At 39.6% G+C, this 22309-nt stretch overlaps 1 pseudogene; it reads right to left on the bottom strand.

Annotated features, from left to right (window-relative positions):
- Nucleotides 1-13298: 13298 nt before the first annotated feature.
- Nucleotides 13299-14367, bottom strand: LOC103738181 (annotated as a pseudogene).
- Nucleotides 14368-22309: the final 7942 nt, after the last annotated feature.

The following is a 22309-nucleotide window of genomic DNA, read 5'->3' as shown; positions in this document are numbered from 1 at the left end:
TGAAGGGCTTCAGGCTCAGGTTTACCCTCACTTGCACTAGAAATTCTGCTGCAGTGGGCTCCAACACCCTTTCTCCTTCAGGATCCATTATGCAGGGTAGCAGTAGGAGGATAGTCTGTAATTGCTGTATTTTAGGACTCACTTGGGGCTAGATTTGATTGAACACACAAAGTAAACTCTTGATTAACCACACAAATGGAAGGAATAGTAATTCAGGCTGTGTGCAAGTTTCCATCTGACTTTGCAATTTGTTTTGTGATTTTTCTTTTAATTTAGCAGGTAGTTTACAAAAAATGATAATAGTGAAATTACTTTTGATTTGCCAGTATTTTCTTCTGTAGGTAAAACTGTGGAAACTGTTCTTCTTACCTATCCACAACTGTTGTACCTGGCAGACTCTTGGTGCCTTTAGTTTATTTAGTCTTTACTTTTTCCTTCTCCTTTCACAATGAACTCTGAAAAACAGAAACTAGAAAAGGGTTACTTACTTAGGTAGCTAATTAAAGAGCATACCATATTTAAATTTAAGAGTCTAAACCTATCTAAGATCACAAAAATTACTAATATTTTCATACTGTTTAATATTTACATTAAATGTTAAGTTGCATGCTTCCTCATTGCTATAATTAATTATTGTGTTGATGGTATATCATTTCATTTCATTTGTTTACTGCTATATGCTCAGCACATAGAACAGTACTTAATCTTTATGGACCAAATGTATGAAAAATCAGAATTCCCAAAGCACTTTTTTCATATACATTTTTTGTACTCCCCCATAGCTCCTGGAATGTTGTCGTTACAATTGAGTTATTATCAAATTAATTCTGAGAGCATTTCACTTTGTGTGTGTGTGTGTGTGTGTGTGTGTGTGTGTGTGTGTGCATCTGAGTAGAGGCCAGAGGTCAGTGCTTGGTGTTTTCTTTGCTATGCACATTGTGTTTTGAAACCGGGTCTCTCATTGAACCCAGAGCTCATTGATTTTTTTAGTTTGGCTGGCCAATGAGTTCCAGGGATTTTCCTACAGCACTCAGTTTACAAATCCATGCAGCTACACCCAGTTTTTGCTATGTGTTAATAATCCAAATTCAGGTCCTCATGCTTGTGTAACAGACAAGTTACTCAGATAAGTCTGAGCCATCTCCCCAGTCCCTTCCATTTACTTTTTATTTAACTCGTTCATTTGCATATAAACATTCTATGTAATCTTCCTTATAAATTGCAATTCCGTATAAAGTCTCAGGGGAGTATATAATAATGGAAGGATTTTCTCATGAGCAATCTCATTCAATTTCTGCTATTTTGTACTTTGCTGATTTGACAGACAAAGTTTTCATCATCTTTACCCTGGCAGCTTCCCTCGGGAGATAAGTGACGGAGTGGTATTCTGCTCGCAGGCCATTTATATCACTGGACCTAATCTGTCACAGTGTGTTTGTGTGTGATAAAACACTTACTGCAGAGAGTAATGGGAATCTCACCCCAGCTAAGCTCCCTCCAGTCAGTTTTTTCTTAATAAATCTTTCAGTGTGCTCCATGTTAGTTGAGAAGAAACCAGAAAGGAAAGGTCAAGTTGGAATAGTGCCTCTTTTCCTTTGTGACTTGCTCAGAGGAAGATGAGATGGCACTGGCTGACCAAGCGAGTGGCTTCTCCATCCATCTAGGGAGTGAGAAACTTCCTCTCCATGCATGCTGAGACAGAGTTGACTGCTGGGCTTTGGAGACAAATGGGGATTAGAACCACCTCTCATCATTTTCACAAATGGATACTCTGACGTCTCGCAGCTTCGTTTTCCTCATCTTTAAAATAGTGGTAACAATAACGTCATTTTTTGTGGGAGAAACAGCCTTTTACAAGTCTGCAAAGGGGTTTCCTTCCCAGCACATTTGCTATGACTCTAATTAGTGCTCCCTCCACGTCTACTGTAAGAATCACGTATTGCAATTTCCTAGCACTCTGTGATTTAGTCCTTGTCCCTGCTTACTTTTCCCCAGTCAGGGAACTGAGGTTCATAGAAATCAACACACATGCTCAGCATTACGTAGACATTGGAGTCCTCAAGTTTGAATCTATACTTTCTTCTTTGGGTTGTATCATGTGGCTTCTCTGCCACACAATTGCCTAAACATTTTAAAACCATTCAATAACTGTTTCCAGAAATAACTACTTGACCTGAAGATATAGGGGGGAGAAAATACACAAAACAGTGGTTTATTAAATCTACTGAGCATCTTTCCTCCTTTGTGGTCTTTGAAAGGAACTGGCACTTGCGCAGAGATCCTATCCCTGCCCCACCCCGTGGGGGTTGCTGTTTGACCATGCCACAGACCCCATTACAGCATTTACCAAGAACTGCATATGTAGGTGTATTCATTTGAATCTTTGTCTGCGTGGCTCCATCACACTGTGAGGGATCCAGAAGGGACTTTGCTTTGTTTACCACTGTATCTTCTGCACATGGCATGGGAGGGAGGAAGGGACTCAATAAACTCTCAACTGATTTACAAATGAAGAAGTCCAACTGTTGTGAGACTACTGTGCAAGGCAAGCATTGTGCTGGAGTGATCACAGTCAGGCTTTCAGTTCCTAGCAGACAAAGAGCTGGGGGTGGGGGAATAAATGTTCCGGAATCCTTTGCACTTCTGATGGCAGGAGGGAGCTGTCCTGATTCCTTTGCTAGGGAATGAGGGCTTGAGGTGCAGCCTCTGGCTAAATATGTCCCAGCTCAGCTCTGCTTCATCCTCATTAACTCCACTTCATAGCTGGCCAGAGGGAAAGACTAACTTAGTGACCAAGCTTAATAAATAGATGCTTCAGGTCTTACATTTTATGCATGGCTCACAGAGCCTGAGAGCTCACTGAAGTGCCAACTTCAAGATGTCAAGGGCAAGCAGCTGGGCTTGTGGGAAGTGCTGAGCTATTTCTGCTGAGCTTTGTTTCCCAGCCCATCTTGTAATCACCCAAACTGCAGCTATGACAAGAAAAGCCTTCAGCATCCATTCCCTGTACAACCTAAAAACCACATTTCTGAACTGGCTGGCCTTTGTGAGGCATTGCTGTACGAATGATTCTCCAAGCATGTGAAGCCACCACCTAAGAAATGTTGACTTTGCCACTGCATGGCACCTCACATAGAAATATTTAATCCCTCCCTCTAGAAGGTCCTGGAAAAACTTTCCATTTCAGAAGGAGATTGGTTCTGGGCAGCCAGGCCTAGAGAAAATTAAATCTGAGGTACTAGAGAGCAAGCAAACCATATCATGTTCCACAGAGGCTGAGGCGGTCTGAATGAGCTCCAGGGTGGGGGCCTGACAGCAGCATTACAATGATGTGTGCCCATGTGTGTGTCTGTGTCCATGTTTGTATATGTCTGTGTGTATACCCATGTGTGTCTGTATGCATATGCATGTGTATGTGTGTATATGTTAGTGTACCTGTGTGTTATGTATGCATTTCTGTGTGTGTGTTTATGAGTATATACGCGTATGTGTTTCTGTGTGTGCATGTGTGTATGTATGCATTTCTGTATCTGTGTTTATGTGTATGTATGTATGTGCATGTGGTGTATGTATGTGCCTGCTTTTGTGTATGTGCAATTGAATGCATAATTAATACAGAGCTAAAATTAAACTTGTGGGTGAACAGACATTGGCAGGCTGAAGTAGCGAGGAATGCCAACCTCAGACATGGCCTGCTTCCACCTGCTGCTCTGGGTTTCATGGGACATGTGTGAGTGTGTGGGTCGCCGAGAGATGTGTGTATTCTCTTTGTTGTTAATGTTTTGGCCCTGAGGGATAGAATTTTGCAGCTCACACACCTTTCATTTTCTCCCAGACGCCTAAGAAACCTTTGTTTCATTTAATCTCATCCTCAGGCCACCTAATTTCTTCAGAGTTCCAGTAAATTAATCCCTCTCAACTGGGGTGACTCACAAAGCAGGCAGCAACAGGACATAGACACAGCTCTTTCTTGCACACTTCCTTCATTCTGTTGGCAGTGACTTTGGACAGAAAAGTATGTAAACGTCACTCTTATTCAGTGTCTTACAGGTTACTGTTACCCTTGTCGACAGGCAACCAACCATTAGATATAATTGCTTCTTTGATTATGAATGGAAGTTTGACTCTTGGAGCAGATGTGTTTATCATTAATGACTAAATGTATTTTAATTTTTCAGACAAAAGCATTGTTTTTACATCTGTATTATGAGCTCTACTAAATGTACTTTCTTTTCATCTTTTCATTTTTTTCTTTTCTTCCTTTTTTTCTTTTCACTAAGATTTTTTTCAATCATGGTTTTATGTTATTCACACTGGCCTCAAACTCTTAATCTCTTGCCTTAGCTGATGGAGTGATAGAATTAGAAATATGGGCCAAGGGATTGGAAAGACGACTCAGTGGTTAAGAGCACTGGCTGCTCTTGCAGAGGACCCAGGTTCCATTCCCAGCACCCACATGGTGGCTAACAACTGTAAGTCTAGTTCCAGGGGATCTGACACTTTCTTCTGGACTCTGGAGGCACTACATGCACATGGTACACTTACATGCATGTAGGCAAAACACACATACACATTAAAATTTTAAGAAAAGAAATGTGCACTAAGGCTGGCCCCAAAGTACAATCTTGAAGAATACAGAGAATCCTGCCCTAATGGATTGAAATTCACTGAGATAAATGAACTCAGCAAACATCTGGTAAACCATGGCTTCATCATGCCAGCTTTACTGCACACACACCAACCACATCAACCTCTGGGGCTGTCCTTAGTTGCATGCTCCATTACTCTCACAAATCTGTTTGACTGCTTCATGCCTTGATTTTGCTTTCTCCCTTTGAACATTGATCTTATTGTATATTAGTTGTAATACCCACCAGCACTTGATTTCAAAGGAACTTTCTAGACCATCCCTGGGCATTTGTAATCATATATGCTACACACTCATTATAATATCTGAGGGTTCTCTCTGATTTTCAATGGAGGATATCAAGAAAGAGAGCAGAGAAAGGGTGATAGAAGGTGAGATGGAAAAAAGAGAGGGAGAGAATTACAGTTTGAGGTAATTAAATCATTTCTATAAGTAGCAACAGGTATTAGCAGAGGACCCTAAACATAAAAACCCTCCTCAGTATGTATCCTGGAATACATCAGAAAGTGTGTTTTATTAATGAAAAGTTCATTTGATCAGATTGGTTTGCATTCTACAACTGTTAATGTTGAATTGTTAACACTTTAAAAATGTTTGTGTATGTGTGTGTGTGTGTTTTGCCTGTATGTATGCAAGTGCACCACATGGGTGCACTGCCCCACAGAGGCCAGAAGAGGGTGTGGATCCCCTGGGACTGGAGTTAGATGATTGTTAGCTACCATATGGGTGCTGGGAATTGAACCTGAGTCCTTTGGAAGAAAATGTTCTTAACTGCTGAGTCGTATCTTAAGCCCCTGAATTGTGAAGTTTAACAATATAACTTTCTTCAGAGTTTCATTAAAATAGCTCCAGGAAAGGTTCAAAGAACTTTTTGAAAATGCCATATAATAAAAATGGAAAAATGTCTGAAATAATACCACAAAATAAAATATATCATTTACTAAGTATAGGTAATTGTATGGTTAATTGTACTTATGGATAGTTATTTTGAGGTTACTTTTATGGTTATGGTTCATCAACATATTTGTAACTGTGGTTATTAACAAAATTGAGATATTTAAATGACACATGGTAGTAGACACAAGCAGGCTTAGGGTAGTAATCTGGGTAAAAAGAGGACATAGAACTGGTTTTGAAGTTGTGTTTCAGTGTTGGCAAGATATTCTTACCCTATATACTTTATAAGATATATTTAGAGTTTTTGTCTTAAGATGAATTTTTTTAAATACGCAATTTAGATTAGACTTGTGAAAATTTCAAATATTTCCAATTTCACTCACCACTAGTTCCTAGACTTGGAATTATTTTTTTCCTTTTTGCTGAAAGTAGCTGAGATTTGCAAATGTGTTATCAGAGACATGTGCTTCAATTTGTTTCCCAAGACACAATATGTGTACATTATCAGTGATGCTCACTAAAGTTTGGAATCTTCAACAATGCAACAGTTCTGTACTCAATGTTAAATATGGTAAAATGAAAGTTTAATTTTCATCTTTTGTATAGCACTGTTAGCATTTTAGAAGGCAGTGGTGTCATCAAGAAAAAAGGGTAGCTCTTAAATGTAGGTTGACTAATATCTGACTTGACTTCAGGTCATTCTTTCCCTTAAACTACTTCATATTTACATACAGTGCCTAAACACTTAAGATGCTTCATATCTTTGTGTAAAACTACTAAAATTAAAGTGTGATCTGAGGGAAGTTGTCATATCTGAACTAAATCTGCACCACTCAGATTTTTAAAACTTGTGGTCAAACAAGTCTATCCAAGTCTATTTAATTTTTTAGATCAAGAAACTAAGGATTTTATCAGCAAGAAACCCCAAACACAGACTTATCACTGGTCCTTGATTTTATTCATTTAGTGAACCAATAGTATTGATGTATCAGTTAGGGCTCTATGAAAATATAAGGTCTAAAGCTTAAAGGAAAAAAAAGACTAACATATAATGTGCTTCTTACACCAATAGCTATTGCAACTTTATTGCTACTTTTCTTGATCCTCAAGAATCTTAGTTTTTAGAAAAGCGGTCTTCTAGGACATTTATACAGAAGGGCATCAAAACTTAGATTTGTTAAAATCTGTTAGGAGATCTCAGAAGTAACATAATAGCTCAGTGTTTGTCCTTTGAACAGTCATTGTTAGAATTCTAGAGGAATATAATCTATCAAGTCTGAGTTCCTACAGTCATTCTTCCTTATGACAAGCAGAGAATAGGGGAAAAAATGAGATCTGACCTCAGTATCCTTACAGCCACAAAGGCACATTAAACAACAGCAGGAGTCTGTCTTCTACTTGTCCAATTTTTCCTACCAAGTGTCTTAAATTCTTTAACTACTGAATTAGGATCACTATATGAAAATATTGAGTGTACTTCACAGCTGTGATTGCCTTCGTAAGACCTGCTCAAGATCAAGCCAGGCAAGGACTTATCACTGGTCCTTGATTTTATTCATTTAGTGAACCAATAGTATTGATGTGGGAAAGGATTCTAGCATGAAGTGGGAAAGGATTCATTAACCTCCCATCCTTAAGTGAGGAGCTATACTCAGTTGAGGGCTTCAGTGGGAGTCAGTTTTCTTTAAGGGTGTGGCCCCAGGTAGATCAACCAAGCTCAGGTGGATGATAGTACATGAGCAGAACAAATTAAAGTTGATAAGTTATTAAATTTAAAAAAAAAACCAAACACTTTTTAGGGAGATGGAGAGATGGCTGAGAGGTTAAGAGCACTGGCTGCTCTTGTATAGGACCCAGGTACAGTTCCCAGCACCCACATGATGACTGACAAACGCTTGTAACTTCAGCTCCAGGTAATCCAACGCCTTCTTCTGGCCGCCACGGGTATTGCATGATATGAGTGTAGAGTGTACTTACATACATTCAGGCAGTATACTCATACACGTAAAATAAAAATAATAAATAAAATATTTAAAAACACTTTTTAAAAGAGGACAGGAAGTTGAGGGGTAGAGAGATAGGGGTAGATCTGGTGGGGGGAGTGAAAGGAAGAATAAGAGGTGAATACAATCAAAATAGATTGTATAAAATTCTCAAAGAATTAATTAAAACATTACAAAATTCCTTCTAGACTGCAAAAATAGTTTCTTTTGTTTCCTTTTAATCTAAGTCAGATCCCACATGTGGGGAGGGGGATGGTGGGGGGAAGAAGGGGGAAGGGAGGGAATGAGAGAGGGGGAAGGAAAGGAGAAGGGAGAGGAAGAGGAGGGAGAGGAGTCATATAGATTGTGATGATTAACTTTGTCAACTTGATACAATCCAGAATTACCCAGGAAGAGAGTCTTAATGAGGGATTGTCTAGTTCAGGTTGTCCTTTGGCATGCCTGTGAGGGATTGTCTGCATTATGTCAATAGATGTCGGAAGACCCAGCCTACTTCAGGCAACACCATTCTCTAGGCAGGGGCTCCTGAGCAGTATAAGAATGGAGAAAGTGAGCTAAGCACAAGAAACATGCATATTATATATATATATATATATTTCTCTGCTCTTGGCTATGGATTTGATGTGATGAGCTGTTTTAAGTTCCTGTTGCCTCGACCTCAATGTTTGTTGAAATATATCCTTTCTTCCCTATCCTGCTTTTTTCAGGGTTTCATATCACAGCAACAGAAATGGAACTAAAACACAGATAAATATGCAAGTAGGTTGATTATGCAGATGGACACAAGGTGAACATGAACACTAGACTCACAATGCCACCATGTATTCTTGATGCACTTCTTGGCATTAAACTGGTATGAGTAAGAAACAAGAAGTAGGGGCTGGGGAGATGGCTTAATTGATAAAGTGCTTATATGCAAGCATGAAGACCTGAGGTTGATCCCCAGAATCCATGTAAAAAAGCACCTTGTTGTGGTATACACTTGTAATCCCAGTGCTAGGGAGGTTGGGGCAAGCCGATCTGTGGTTCATTGGCCAGGTTAGCCTAGCTGGGTGGGTGAGTTCTAGCCAGTAAGGAACCCCGATTTCAAAATCAAAATTCACAAAAATTTCAAGATGGGCAATGACTGAGGAACAATAACCGGCATTGACCTCTGGCCTCCAGAAGTATGTAAGCACATAGCACATGCACCTGCACAGACACACAGACACAGATACACACAGAGACAGACACAGACAGACACACACACACACAGAGAGACACACACAGAGAAAGAGAGAGAGAAGAAAAATCATTGATAAACAAGACAAACCCCTGTCTCTTTTCAGCAGCACTTAACCACAAATAGTTTCTCAAAGAAAGGAACCAAGAAATTTGGACTGAGCATACACAGTTCTTATCCCAGCCTCACTGGTCACACTGTCTCCTACATAGAAGGACTAAGTAAGGGGTGGAGAGGAATGAGAAATATCATGCTAGGGAATTTCTCCACACATTTACTGTAATGAAAACATACTGTATAATCATAGAACTTTATCATTTAAGAGTTTTAATTCATAAAGATGGAAATGGGCTCAGTAGTTTAAATCAGTGAAAAGGAGAATTTAAAAACTAGATTTTGGAGAGGAGACCCATGAACCTAGAGAGAGAAACACTCAGGCATGGGGAACAGAAATCATGGCGACTTGGAGAATGCTGCCTGCAGAAGCAATGGGGCGGTCTCCCTAGCTCTGGCACGGCCTTCCAAGTGTCAGAGCCACAATTTCTTTTAGATCTTTGTGTGTTTCTTCAAACTGAAGTGCTTGGTAGTTTGAACCCTGGTCTAATTTGATTTAGGTGTCCACCCCTATGTTTTAGGAGTTGGTAGTCTATTGACAAACTTATCAATATACTATAGAAAGAAAAGGAATTTTCATAAAAAGAAAATTATAATAAGTATCACTATCCTCAGTAAAGAATAATCTGTAAATTTTCTTAACCTGAGATTGTACCTATTTTCATTTAAAAAAAAGAAAAAATTATTTCTTTCTTTAAATTTTCACCAATATCAGTTTGGATAGTTGATACCAAAAGTCTATAAGAGGGTCATTTTTAAAGGGATCAGTTGTTCATTTGATGGGGCTACACTGAGAAATGTCTTTTCAGGCAACTCATCATTGGTTAGTGTTATAGAACACATGTAGACCTGGATGCTATCATAGTCTCTTGATATCATGAGATGGGCAAGGCTAATTCTAGAGTAAAATAAGATATTATTTTACAGTAAAAAATTATTTTACAAAATTTTAAAAATAAATAAGAGTATAAACAAAAATACCAAAAGGGCTGGGACTGTAACTCAATACAGTGCTGGCTTAGCATGTATAAAGTTCTGGGTTCTGTCCCACATCCTCAAATTAAAAAAAAAAAAAAGAATTGAAAGACAATAAAAGACATGGTATAGTCAATACATGTGTTAAAAGACATGGTATAGTCAATACATGTGTTATACCTTACCTAATTGTCTGTATTAAATTTTTATGTGTCTTACAGCATATATGTTTACTTATAGGATGTTTATTTATGTATATGTCAGTTTGTTCACAAGAGCATCACCACACACAGGTATGTTACTCCATTACAAGGCTACTACATCACCAGGCAACAAGAAATTTTCAGCACCATTATAATCATATGGGACTGCTTACTGTTGTACAAGTGCCTCATTATTGGCAGAATTGTTCAGTGCATGGGTGAACACAAATTTTTGTTTTATTTCTTGTGTGAAGTCTCCTTGTGTTGCCTAGGCTGGTCTTGAACTTCTAGACTTCAGCAATCTTGCCATCTCAGCCTCCCAGGTTGTCTGGGACAACAGGTATATGTGACTGTCTCCCAATTGGCTAGTTCCTCCAAGGGGCGGGGGCCTGCTGTGGAGCATGGACTGGGAGCCATCTTGGGACAGAAGCTGCAAGGTCACTTGGGGAATGCCCAAGAGCCAGACAGAAGCTCAAGGACAGAATGGACTGACTCTTAAGGACCTGGGGTGAGATCGCTGTCCCCAGAGTTGTGAGCGGATGCTAGAGGTGATTATGGGCGTGGCGTGGTCTGATATGGCAGGCTCTGAGCCGCAGTGCTGAGCTAGGCACTGCTTACTCATTCCTTTGTAAGTTAATAAATGCACATAAATATGTTATATGGTTTGCTTGATAGCACAGGAGACCCAGAGGGAATTTGGGCGACAGGGACTATGACCAGTTTGTACGAAAATTTGAAGATGGAATCTATTGTGTGGTTCAGAACATAAAACTGTTTTTTGTTCCAGATTGTTAAGCACGTCAAAGTTTGATAATGAAGGTCATATAACCCAGCATATCTCATTTTCCCTTGGGTTTTGGGAAGTTTTCAAGCTTAAGAGTTTTGCTCAATTATCATATGGCCTGTAGCCTGGGTGTTCCTGTTACACTTCTGCTTTTATCCCTATTTAAATCCTATTTAGCCCTCCCGTATTATAGCCAATTCAAGATCCTTTTGGATGTAGGAGAGCTATAAAGTAAACATAATTATTTGGTTAGCTGGATGACTGAAATGTTTTAAGGTAGACACAGCAGAAGCAGTACTGGATGTAAATGGTACAGAATGTTAAATTAGATTAATAGTCATGTATTGCTCCTGTCTAGGTCAATACTTCACATTGTAGTTAGTCATTTTCCCAGAGTCCTACGTGTTGACTAAGTTTTATTACCTTTATATTAAGGTAATATACTGGTGAGGAAGAGGGGAGGAGCTTTCCTGATAAGCCCAAGCCATCAATTGGGAGAGTTGCCTTAGGCCAGGACATATCTATTCAACAGAAGAAGAAAATGCCCCCCCCTTTTTTTAAAGCTTTCAAAGTCATTTTTTAATGATGGAGGGGTTAGTTGTCACAAACTGTTGGAGTCTTTGTTTAACTTTGAGAAATTAAGGCTGTGAAGTTGGGTATGGGGGCTCACACTTATAATCCCAGCACTTGAGAGGCTGAAGGAAGAGGACTGGGAAGAGTTCAAGGCCAGCGTGGACTACTTAGTGAGTTCTGGGGCAGCCTGGGCTACAGAGTGAGATTGTCTCAAAAACAAAACAAAAATGGAATGAGTGAAAACAGACATAACATTTTATCTTAATGTTATAACATGATAAAAGATCAAATTAACATAAGCAATGTCTGAGCTAATTTGGAGGATGCTCAAAATTCAGAAACGAGAGCCAATATTTGAAAAGAAAGGATAATTATTTTTGCAATGTCATATTTGGGGGATGTTTTTTGGGTTTTGTTGGGGGGGTTGTTTTTTATTTTGGGGGTTTGGTTTGCTTGTTTGTTTGTTGAAACACAGTCTCACTACATAGGTCTGGCTGGCCTGGAACTTGCTATATAGACCAACTCACAGAGATCCACCTGCCTCTGCCTCCAAAGTGTGGAGATTAAAGGTGCATCCACCCCACCTTTCCTGGCACAGCTTCATCATTTAACAGCTATTTTTATGCCTCATCTATAATGACTTTTAGTTGATTATTCTTACCTCAATAGATGGTACTTCAAAATCAAAATGATTAGGGAGATATTATTTTACTTTATTGATCTAGCTTTTTTTTTTTCTTTTTGACACAGGGTTTCTCTGTAGCCCCAGCTGAACTGGAACTCGCTATGTAGATCAGGCTGGCTGTGAACTCACAGAGATCTGCCTGCCCCTGCCTCCTGAGTGCTGGGACTAAAGGCTTGTGCCATCATACCCGACCTTAATCTATCTTGCTTTTTCAAAGACAGAGTTTCACTATGTAGCCCTGGCTGGCCTGGAAGTTGCTATGTAGACCAGGCTAGCCTCAGACTCAAGAGCTCTGCCTGCCTCTGCTTCCCAAGTACCGGGGTTGTGGGTGTATGCCACCATAACCAGCCCTCACATTCTTTTAAATGATGAATTTAGGGTATTCCCAAGTGCCTTTCAGAGCTAAACTGGTTGTTTATTTTGTTTTGTTTGGTTTTGAGACAGGATCTCTATATATTGCCCAGGCTGTCCTTGAACCTAAGATCCCTTTGCCTCAGTCTTCTGAGGAGCTAGGATTACAGGGGCATAGCACCATACTCTGCCCTTTTGTATTATTTTAAAAGTTTGAATACCCATCTGTTATAATTAAAATAAAGCATATATGCAAACAAATTAAATTGCATTTGTATTTCAACAAGAATGTTCTAAATTTCTTGTACATCAAGTTTGGAGATCAAATGGCATTAACACCTTCATATTTCACACTTGTAATCAGGATTCAAAAAATCCTGATTAACAAAAGAATCAAGATCTATGTTCCTTGGCTCTTAAAAGAATATCATCAGAAAAACACTACAGCATCATGTCAACATTTTCTAGATTGTTCTGCAAAAACTAGAGATTCATTCAAGGGCCCATGTTCACAATGATGGAGCAAATCCCTTCATCCATTGGTACTCTGAGTTCCTCTTGAGAGCCCCTCAGGGGAGGTTGGAGGGAGAGGTCTTTCTCATCAGTACAATCTAGGATCCCATTGAGACTCTGTCCACAAGTCTCTCTTGACTCCCCCTCTCCCTGCAGACAGGCCTGGAGTATGAACAGACACCCAGTTCAGGTGGACACATTTGGGACTGAACTTTTCACAGTGAATAACAATTTTCCTCCAGACACCTGCTCAGAGCATTCTTACTGAAATATGTGAGGAAGATCTGGATGTGGGGAGCTTGCTGACACCATGTTTCCCCAGTTCAAGTCTTACAGAGCACCCTGGAGGTCATGATCCACAGTGGACTGTATATAAGAGTAGCTGGGCATGTCAGCCGAATAGAGCTGGAGAAAGTCACAGTATTAGCAGAGCAGGAAGGGACCCTGGCAGGTTCGGAAGAACTGGCCAATGTACTTGCAGAATTTCTCCCCCAGAAAAATATAGATGACTGGGTTGAGGCAGCAGTCAGCAAAGGCCAGGGTTTCTATGGCCTGGATGGCATAGTCCAGGTACCAATCCAAGGATAGTCTTGAAGGACTTCCAGCCCTACCAGGGTCTCCAGAAAAAGCACTATGTTGTAGGGCGTCCAGAAGCCAAGGAAAAGGACCACCACGGTGAAGGCCATCTTCACTGCCTTGTCTTGCAATGCTGTAAGGTTCTAATGATCATAGAATAACAGAATAGCATGATGCCCAAGGGGATGACCAGCCCTAGGACATTGATCTCCAGGGAGCTGAGGACCTTCCATGTGGTGGAGTTAACCGAGTACTTGGTTTTACAGTAGGTATGGTTGTGCTCAGTGTAACAAGTGCTGAACAAAAGGCCAGGGAGGGAGACTAGCACAGCCATTGACCATGTGACCAAGCTGGTGATGATTCCATAGGTCAGGGTCCTCGCTTTCAAGGAAAACACTGCATGCACGATGGCCAGGTATCTGTCAATGCTCATGAGCATGATGAAGAAGATGCCGCTGTAAAAGCCCACTAAGTATATCCATGAAATGATCTTGCACAGACCTAGTCCAAAAACCCACTGATCTGCGGCGTAGTAGCCCCAAAATGGGAGAGAAAGGACAAATAGCAGATCTGAGATGGCAAGATTAAGCAGGTACACATCGGTCATAGACTTGAGCCGCTTATATTTGAACAGAACCAGAACCACCACAGAATTCCCAAAGAGACCCAACAGAAAGACCAAAGAGTAAAGAGGGGGCAGGAAGAGCCCCCCAAATGCCCTAATACCCTCCTTGGAGCAAGGCTTGGGCATGCTTTCATAGAGGTAGTAATTGTTGTACACAGTCTCATCCTGTGTGGTATCTGCTACATCCGTGGGGTTCATCTTTGAAATCGACAGGCTCCTCAACGCTGCTCTGGGCCCACACAGATGCAGCCAAGCAAAAGAGATGCCTATGAGAAAGAAAATGAATCAAAGGAGGGCTAACTGCAGGGCATAGCCACACCAGTTTTACCCCAGACTGTCTATGATAAGCCCTTTCCAGGACTAGGGGCCTGAGAGCCAGATAAAATCATCCCAAGGAGTCAGATGAGGTTCACATTCCAGTCTTCTCCCTGTCTGCTAGGAAACTCATTTCTCTCGTGGATAGAGGAGGATAGTAAACCCCTCTTCAAGAAGGTATAGTTTAAGGACAGGTTTCTAAAACATGGTCTGTATGGCCAGTGAAGTGACCTCTACTGTATTATAGATACATAAATAAATAAAGATATTATTTTAGTGGAGTGTGATCATGCAAACTTTAATTCCAGTACTCCGGAGGCAGAGGCTAGCAAATCTCTGTAAGATCAAGGCCAGCCTGGTCTACATAGCAAGCTCCAGGCCAGCTTCTAGGGCTACAGGGAGACCTTGTCTCAAAAAACAAAAACAAACAAAAAAGATTCACATTCAGGAATAACATGATCAATTGTTATTCCCAGCCTTTTCTGACATATATACTAGGAGAGGACTTTCTAAATTGGACATCAATTGCTCAGGAATTAAGATAAAGAATCAACAAGTGGTACCTCATTAAACTAAAAGGCTTCTGTACAGGAAAGAAGCAACCAAGCAAGTGAAGAGAAAACCCACAGAGTGGGAGAAAATCTTTACCAGCAACATTCTGACAGAGATTTAACATCCAGAATATATTATAAACTCAAAAAACAAAGAATCAGGAAAGGAAGTAACCCAATTAAAAGATGGGATAAGGAACTGAACAGAGAATTCTCAAAAGAAGAAATAGATGGCTAAGAACTATCTTAAAAGGTGTTCAACATCATTAGTAATTAGGGAAATGCAAATTAAAACCACATTAAGATTTCATCTTATCCCAGTCATACTGGCTAAGATCAAGAGAACAAATGATACCAAATGTTAGAGAGGCTGTGGGGAAAGGGGAATGCTCATCCACTGCTGGTCTGATGGTAAAATTGTTCAACTCTTATGGAAAGCAGTGTGGATAACTCTTAAAAAACTAAAAATGAACCTATCATTTGACCCAATTATATGACTCCTTGGCATATACCCAAAGAACTCATCCTATTGCAGAGACACTTGCACATCCATGTTTGTTGCTGCTCTTTTCACAATAGCTAAGAGATGGAAGCAACCTAAGTGTCCCTCAATTGACAAGTGGATGATGAAAATGTGGTTCATTTATATGATGTAGTTTTACTCAGCAGTAAAGAAAGGTGAAATAATGAAATTTGAAGGTAAGTAGATGGAACTAGAAACTGTTATACTAAGTGAAGTAACACAGACTCAGAAAACAAAAACAAAAACAAAATACGGTGTATGTTCTCCCTCATATGTGGATTATAGCACCAAATCCTTATAAGTGAATACGTATCCAGACATAACTGCAGGAACCAGGATAATGAAGAGGAACCACGGAAGTAAAGGAAAAGAAAATCTGAAAGAGAACAGTAGAAAACAGGTGTTAACAATGGAGATATGGACAATAATGGGGTTATTTTGGGGCAGAGAGATGGCTCAGCAGTTAAGAACACTAGCTATTCTTGCAGAAGACCTGGGTTCAAATCCCAGCACCCACATGGCAGCTGACAACTGTCCATAGCTCCAGTTCCAGGGGGATCCAATGGCCTCTCTGTCCTCTGTGGGCATTGCATGATACAGGTGTGCTTATATACATGCAGACAATACACTCATACACATAAAAATAGAAAAAAATTTTAAAATGGGGTTCTTTTAAGGGAGGAAGGGAGGGCTATACAAGGAACCTTGGGGATAAAGGAAAAGAAGGAGCTCAAGAGAGGTGGGACCATAGGAGACTGGTATTATTAAGGGAGAAATGGGGAAAATAGGGGCACTTTAAATGGGAAAACCATGGTGGAAGGGTTAGACAATGTGAGAGATAAATAATGCCTAGCTAGTTAAAAAAACCCCAGAGGGAACCATATTAATCAAACAACCTATGGACAAATTATACATACAACTAGCTCAAGGAATATATGTCTAGGCAAGATTTATCTGAGAACGTTTGGTCTTGGTCTAAGTTTTATCTACATAGCACATGGTAATTAAAAGACCAGCTCAAGGAATATATGTCTAGGCAAGATTTATCTGAGAACGTTTGGTCTTTGTCTAAGTTTTATCTACATAGCACATGGTAATTAAAAGTACCAGACTGGTGGAACTAACCTTGGATGTCTAACAGCCATACTTTGAGGCCTATACTAATTTAGTCAGAGGGACATAAAGGACAGTTTTTGCTCCTTGCCCTCCTAGGTCAACTAAGTTCCAGGGGACTATGAGCATCTCTCAAAATGTCCTGTAGCTGTGATCAAGGAGCCCATGGAGAGCCCACCAAATGGACTTGAACTAGTATCCAGTCTACAAAGAGGAGGGTCAACACAGAGAAAACATTTCCTCCATGCTTCCAAGTGAAACCAGCCATGGTTGAGCAGGACCTTTGACTTATCTTCACATAGATGGAACTGGTAAAAGGAGCTGGGAGCTCCTCCCAAGGCCATGTGACCCCTGAGGAACAGATCCTCAAACGACCTTAAGAGTAAAAATAAATTGGTCTATCTGGGCCAACTGTATGGCCTTAAATACCCAAAAGGAAAGTAAAGGGCTCAATAGAATTATTTTTAAAAAAATTTTTTTAATTGTTTAATATTTTATTTATTTATTTATTTTTGGTTAGCAACATTTATGATACAAATAATGTTATTCATTAGCATTAGTTAGTTGTACATCCATACAATGAAGATTAAATTGGCATGCACCTCATGATTGCATTCAAGTCAACAGCAGACTAGATGTGATAGCAGTCTCATGAGATTGTAATAGAACTGAAAATTTCCTATTACCTAGCATGTTCTTTAAGAGTCCATGTGTATAGCTAAAGGCTACATAACAAGAAAAAATGCCAAACAGGAGCTACCTTCCTTTGAGTTATTAGCCAGGGTGGCCCAAGAGACTCCCAGCATAGAAATGGGAAACAAATAAAAAATGAAATATTTGAGGAAGAAACATAAAAATTCGCCACATGTTAATTAGTAGATATGAAAAACATTACCATTGAAATCTGTTGATGAACCATACTCCATACTCAGGTGCCAAGGATCTCAGAAAGTAACTGACTGTGACTAGTAATCATCAGATACATAGAGATTAGAGACACGTGTGCAAACATGTGTTAGTAGCATTAAAAATGAGTTTTTCTGTATGAAACAGTATATTATAAAATGAAATGGAGATCTTTTTTAAAGGTTAAAACCTCCTTCATCTTTATGTCATAGGGTTTATACTGAGTATGCCAAGGATCTCAGAAAGTAACTGACTGTGACTAGTAATCATCAGATACATAGAGATTAGAGACACGTGTGCAAACATGTGTTAGTAGCATTAAAAATGAGTTTTTCTGTATGAAACAGTATATTATAAAATGAAATGGAGATCTTTTTTAAAGGTTAAAACCTCCTTCATCTTTATGTCATAGGGTTTATACTGAGTACAATCTTTTATAACTGTATTAATTCAACTGTGAACCTAAAAATTTATACCCAATTTTGAAAGAGATGTATATTTGCTCTGGAAATTGTTATTGTGGTGTAATGAAATGCCTCTTCTAATCATGTGGTTATTAAATAAAGAATTAAAAAAAAACAAAAAACAAAAACAAAAAACTCTGCTCTTCTAGTTCTCTAATCAATTGCTCCCCATGATGGCCATACCTGTCCTATGCAGAAAACACCTTATATTTTTGTGATGGTTTATTTTGTGTCAATTCGACTATAGTAAATAAAGAGAAAAATTAAAAAGAAAAGACACAAATTTTGGGAGCAAGATGTATTGGGGGTTCTAGAGGGAAGTGAAGGGGAAGCAGGGGGTGGATATGATCCACACACACAATATTCATGTATAAAACATTCAAAAATGAATTTTAAAAAAGTAAAAAATAAAGATAATTACTGAAGAGAGATGGAAAGAGATATCAAAAAAGTTGTGAAAGTTTCTAGAGGAGAGTGATGGTTGAGTTGAACTGAGGACGAAGCATCTGCCCTCATCTCAGTGGTAGCATATCTGCTAGAAGGGAAAGGAAAGGCAAATCTTTCTCTCTGTGTCTCTCTGTCTCTCTGTCTTTCTGCCCCTCTCTGTCTCTGTCTCTGTCTCTGTCTCTGTCTCTCTCTCTCTCTCTCTCTCTCTCTCTCTCAACTGGATATCCTTCTTCACCTGAGTTTGAAGATCGGAACTGACTCTGGGTCTTATACCATGTGCCTCAGACTCAGGTCTTCATCTCTGAGAGTTATACCTTGCATTGCCTGCTCCAGAGGCTCTCAGACTTGGATTAAGCCCTGTTACCTTCCTTCTTAGGTATTCAGATTATAGACAGTCTTCAGGAGATTTCTCAGTCTCCATAATCCTGTATTCTAGTTCTCATAATAAATCTTTCTTAAAGGTGGGTCTGTATTTCAGTCTCTAACGGTGCAACTTCCAAGTATCTATTGTTCTCCCTCTGTGGAGAACATTGACTGGTCCACTTAGGAAACATATCCAAGCTCTGGCCTTCCTTCTGGATCTTCAGTTGCCTTTCTGTGTAGCAAGAAAACAATGACTCACTGTTGGGTAATACGATTTGATATTTAAGGTCACCAAATGAATAGAAAGGATGGTTAGTGTAGGGCTTTAGAGCACAGTGAAGTAGAAGCCATTCAGGAAGTATGCTGCAGTAAGGGTAGGAACCAGAAAAGAAGAAATAATTTAGCAAAAATCAATCACTATGGTCAGTGCTTTGTTTCTTTATTCTGTCCAATGATGCACTATATGAAGGAAGAGTTATTCTCATGTTTTCTAAAGCTGTCATATCTTAGATAATTTAAGTCTCTGGATTTTTTTAAGCAAGTTGAACATATTGAATTAATTATGATATGGTGAATTTAAATGAAAGTGAGGCTGGACACAAGGACTGGACTGCAGGCAGTGCGCTGGGGAGCTGGTCCCAGGAAATAGGCATGTAGGTGAGAGAAGAATAGAAGCATAAGGTACTGTATGAAGGTCATTGTTGCAGGTAGCACAGGCTTGCCTGTTTAGACTTGAGACATGTATAGATGCTTTTGAGACTGGTCTGTTTGAAAGGCAGACAGCTGGAGCATCTGCCTCCTTACTCTTGCCTTTCATTAGTTGAGGTTTTCCCTGAGGACTTCAGCTCCCTCATACTTCTGCTGTCCGCTCATGCCCAGGCTAAAGAGGCACCTGAAGTTTCAGAAAGGTTCCAACCAGGAAGGAGAAATATATGCAGATTATGTTGGAGGTGGGAAATCATGAGAGGATTTAGTCTGAGTCTTCGTGTATTATTTATAGAAACTGTCCTGAAAAACAAGAGAAATACACACACACACACACACACACACACACACACACACACACACACACACACATGCACACAGAAAATGAATGCTCCTAGTACCCTAGGACAGAGCTCCAAAAACCATTGTTATTTCCTGAGCAATAGGGGTGAGGGGGAAATCATGTTTTAATGTTAGGTGTCTCTCACAGTTCCTGACATAGAGCTCCTCAATCCTTTCTAATTTCTTGGGTGATATTAGAATCTTTTATTGTAATGAGGTAATTCTTGGTGGGATTCTGGAGGGGAGCCCGTTACCAGGAAGAAAAGCCATGATTATAATTTTAGGGTTTTAGCTTTACCCATATTTGTCAGAGAGGGGCGAAGGATTAGAAAAAATTGATAAGGGCTCATGCCTAGTTACTGAAACCTCCATAAAAATCTCTGAACTATAAGATTCAAAGAGTGCCCAGCCTGACAAGCACATGCATGTACTGAGAGAATGAAGCATCCTAACTTGATAGAAACAGAAGCTCCTGCACTCAAGACCCTTCAAGACATCACCTTATGTTCCTTTATCCAGCTATATCTCTAGGTTCTTTATTGTATCTTTAATTAATGAATCAGTATACTCAAACGAAGTGTCTCTGCATTCTGTGAGCTACTTTAACAAGCTCATCCAACCCAGTAGGGGATTCTGAGAGTCATCATTTTAAAGCTAGTTGATCAGATGTATAGGGCACATCCAAAAATTATAGCTGGCATCTGGAGTGGGAGCAATCTTGTTAGTCTGAGTCCCTACATTGGTCATCTGGCACCATCACCAGGTAGATAATGTGGTTTGAATTATATAACATGCAGTTGATGTCTTATAGAGAAATACTTGGTGGATATGTGGTGAAATACTCTCAAATATCTAATGTCAGTGTTGTTTTGAGTCGTCTGTGACTAGAGAGATAAGAGTGCTTTTTTCCTGTTACACTATTATAGTTATTCTGGTTTATTCCTCATTCCTTTTGTGCATTTAGTTATATTTACCTCACTGGTCAATCATATGCATTTATCTAGCACTCATTCCATTCTGATAATGTGTTAAGCTCTTGGGACACAATGGGAAAGCAAGACATGTTTATTGTTTTTAAGGATCTTTTATTGGTAAAAAACAAGCGAGTTCATGAAAATTAGTCAATAAAAAGACTTCAAAAATAATACTTCAGGCAGTTGAGCTGGAACTGACCTGGAAGCTTCTTCCCTGAAGACTAGCTTTTGTAGTATCAGAGGATACTGTACAAGCTGCCAAAGAAGAGAACCAATCAATGGTCATACCCAGCTGTAAAGCATAATAAGTACAGCAATGACTCACCCAGCAAACTGTCTCTATTGGTGCAGTAGTGGCACTTTTATCTTGGGGGTGATCAACAACTGTCTAATTGGACTTACAGCCCACTCAATGGAAGAGAACTTGTGTGGTACTCTAAACATAGCTAAATATGCATGGTTGGAGAGGTCATTGATCCTAGAGAAAAATCTGCTTTTGTCACATCCCTAGACCAGCATAATTTCTTATTGTATTCCAAATATATATCCTTAAATTTACAGATAGAAAAAAAAAAAAAAAAAAAAAAAAAAAAAAAAAAAAAGCTTCTTTTTGCAACAAATGGAGATATTACAGAGCTCCACAAGTGGTCAAATGCAGACAATAAATGTTTGTGAGATGCCCAGCCCTAAGTGACACATCAACAATGCAACCTCTACACCTAAGGTTCAGGGAACAGTGGAGCTTCAGGGGGCAGAAAGAATATTAATGCATCTCTCAACTCTCACCAGTGAAACTTCCTCATGCAACAGATGATGATTAACCATAAAAGCCACAACTGGCCAAAGTGCAGAGAATAAGGGACCACAGAGTTCTGACCACAATCTGTGAGTAGGACTCCTATATCAAACCTCTGCCACCCAGAGCTCAGGGACCACTGCAGAGGGGGTGGAAAGTCCATAAGACTGTGGTGCATGATCACAAGGATGCAGAGTTTTCCAGGTGGCTGGGAAGATGCTCATATGAACTTACAGCAATGATAACAATATGCATAAGACCCATGGAAGTTAAAACCAGACAAAAACCCAACATAGAAATGGGTAAATAGGTAAGAAGCCCCAACCTTACCTGAGGAATTATTGGCAACCAATGACTACTGGTAGAAGGGGAGTTGGTTTTCTTTAAGGGAGTGATTCTAGATAGGTTGATCAGGCTCCAGTGGATGGATTCACAGTGAGGGACATTTGGGGACTCAAACTTGGTGACAAAATTCATGAAATACAGTGGGGAGGCTATGGGGGATGCATATAGGGGAGGGGTTCTAAATATGATCAAGATATATTGTATGAAATTCTCAAAAATTTAACTAAAATTAAAAAGATAGGAAAACAGGACACAGTCTTAGCAGAGCCAGATAAGATAATTCTTTCTAGAAGTAA

Source organism: Nannospalax galili, unplaced genomic scaffold (genome assembly GCF_000622305.1).
Source record: "Nannospalax galili isolate Female #2095 unplaced genomic scaffold, S.galili_v1.0 scaffold578, whole genome shotgun sequence".
NCBI lineage: Eukaryota > Metazoa > Chordata > Mammalia > Rodentia > Spalacidae > Nannospalax > Nannospalax galili.
This window is presented reverse-complemented; position numbering and strand designations above follow the sequence as displayed.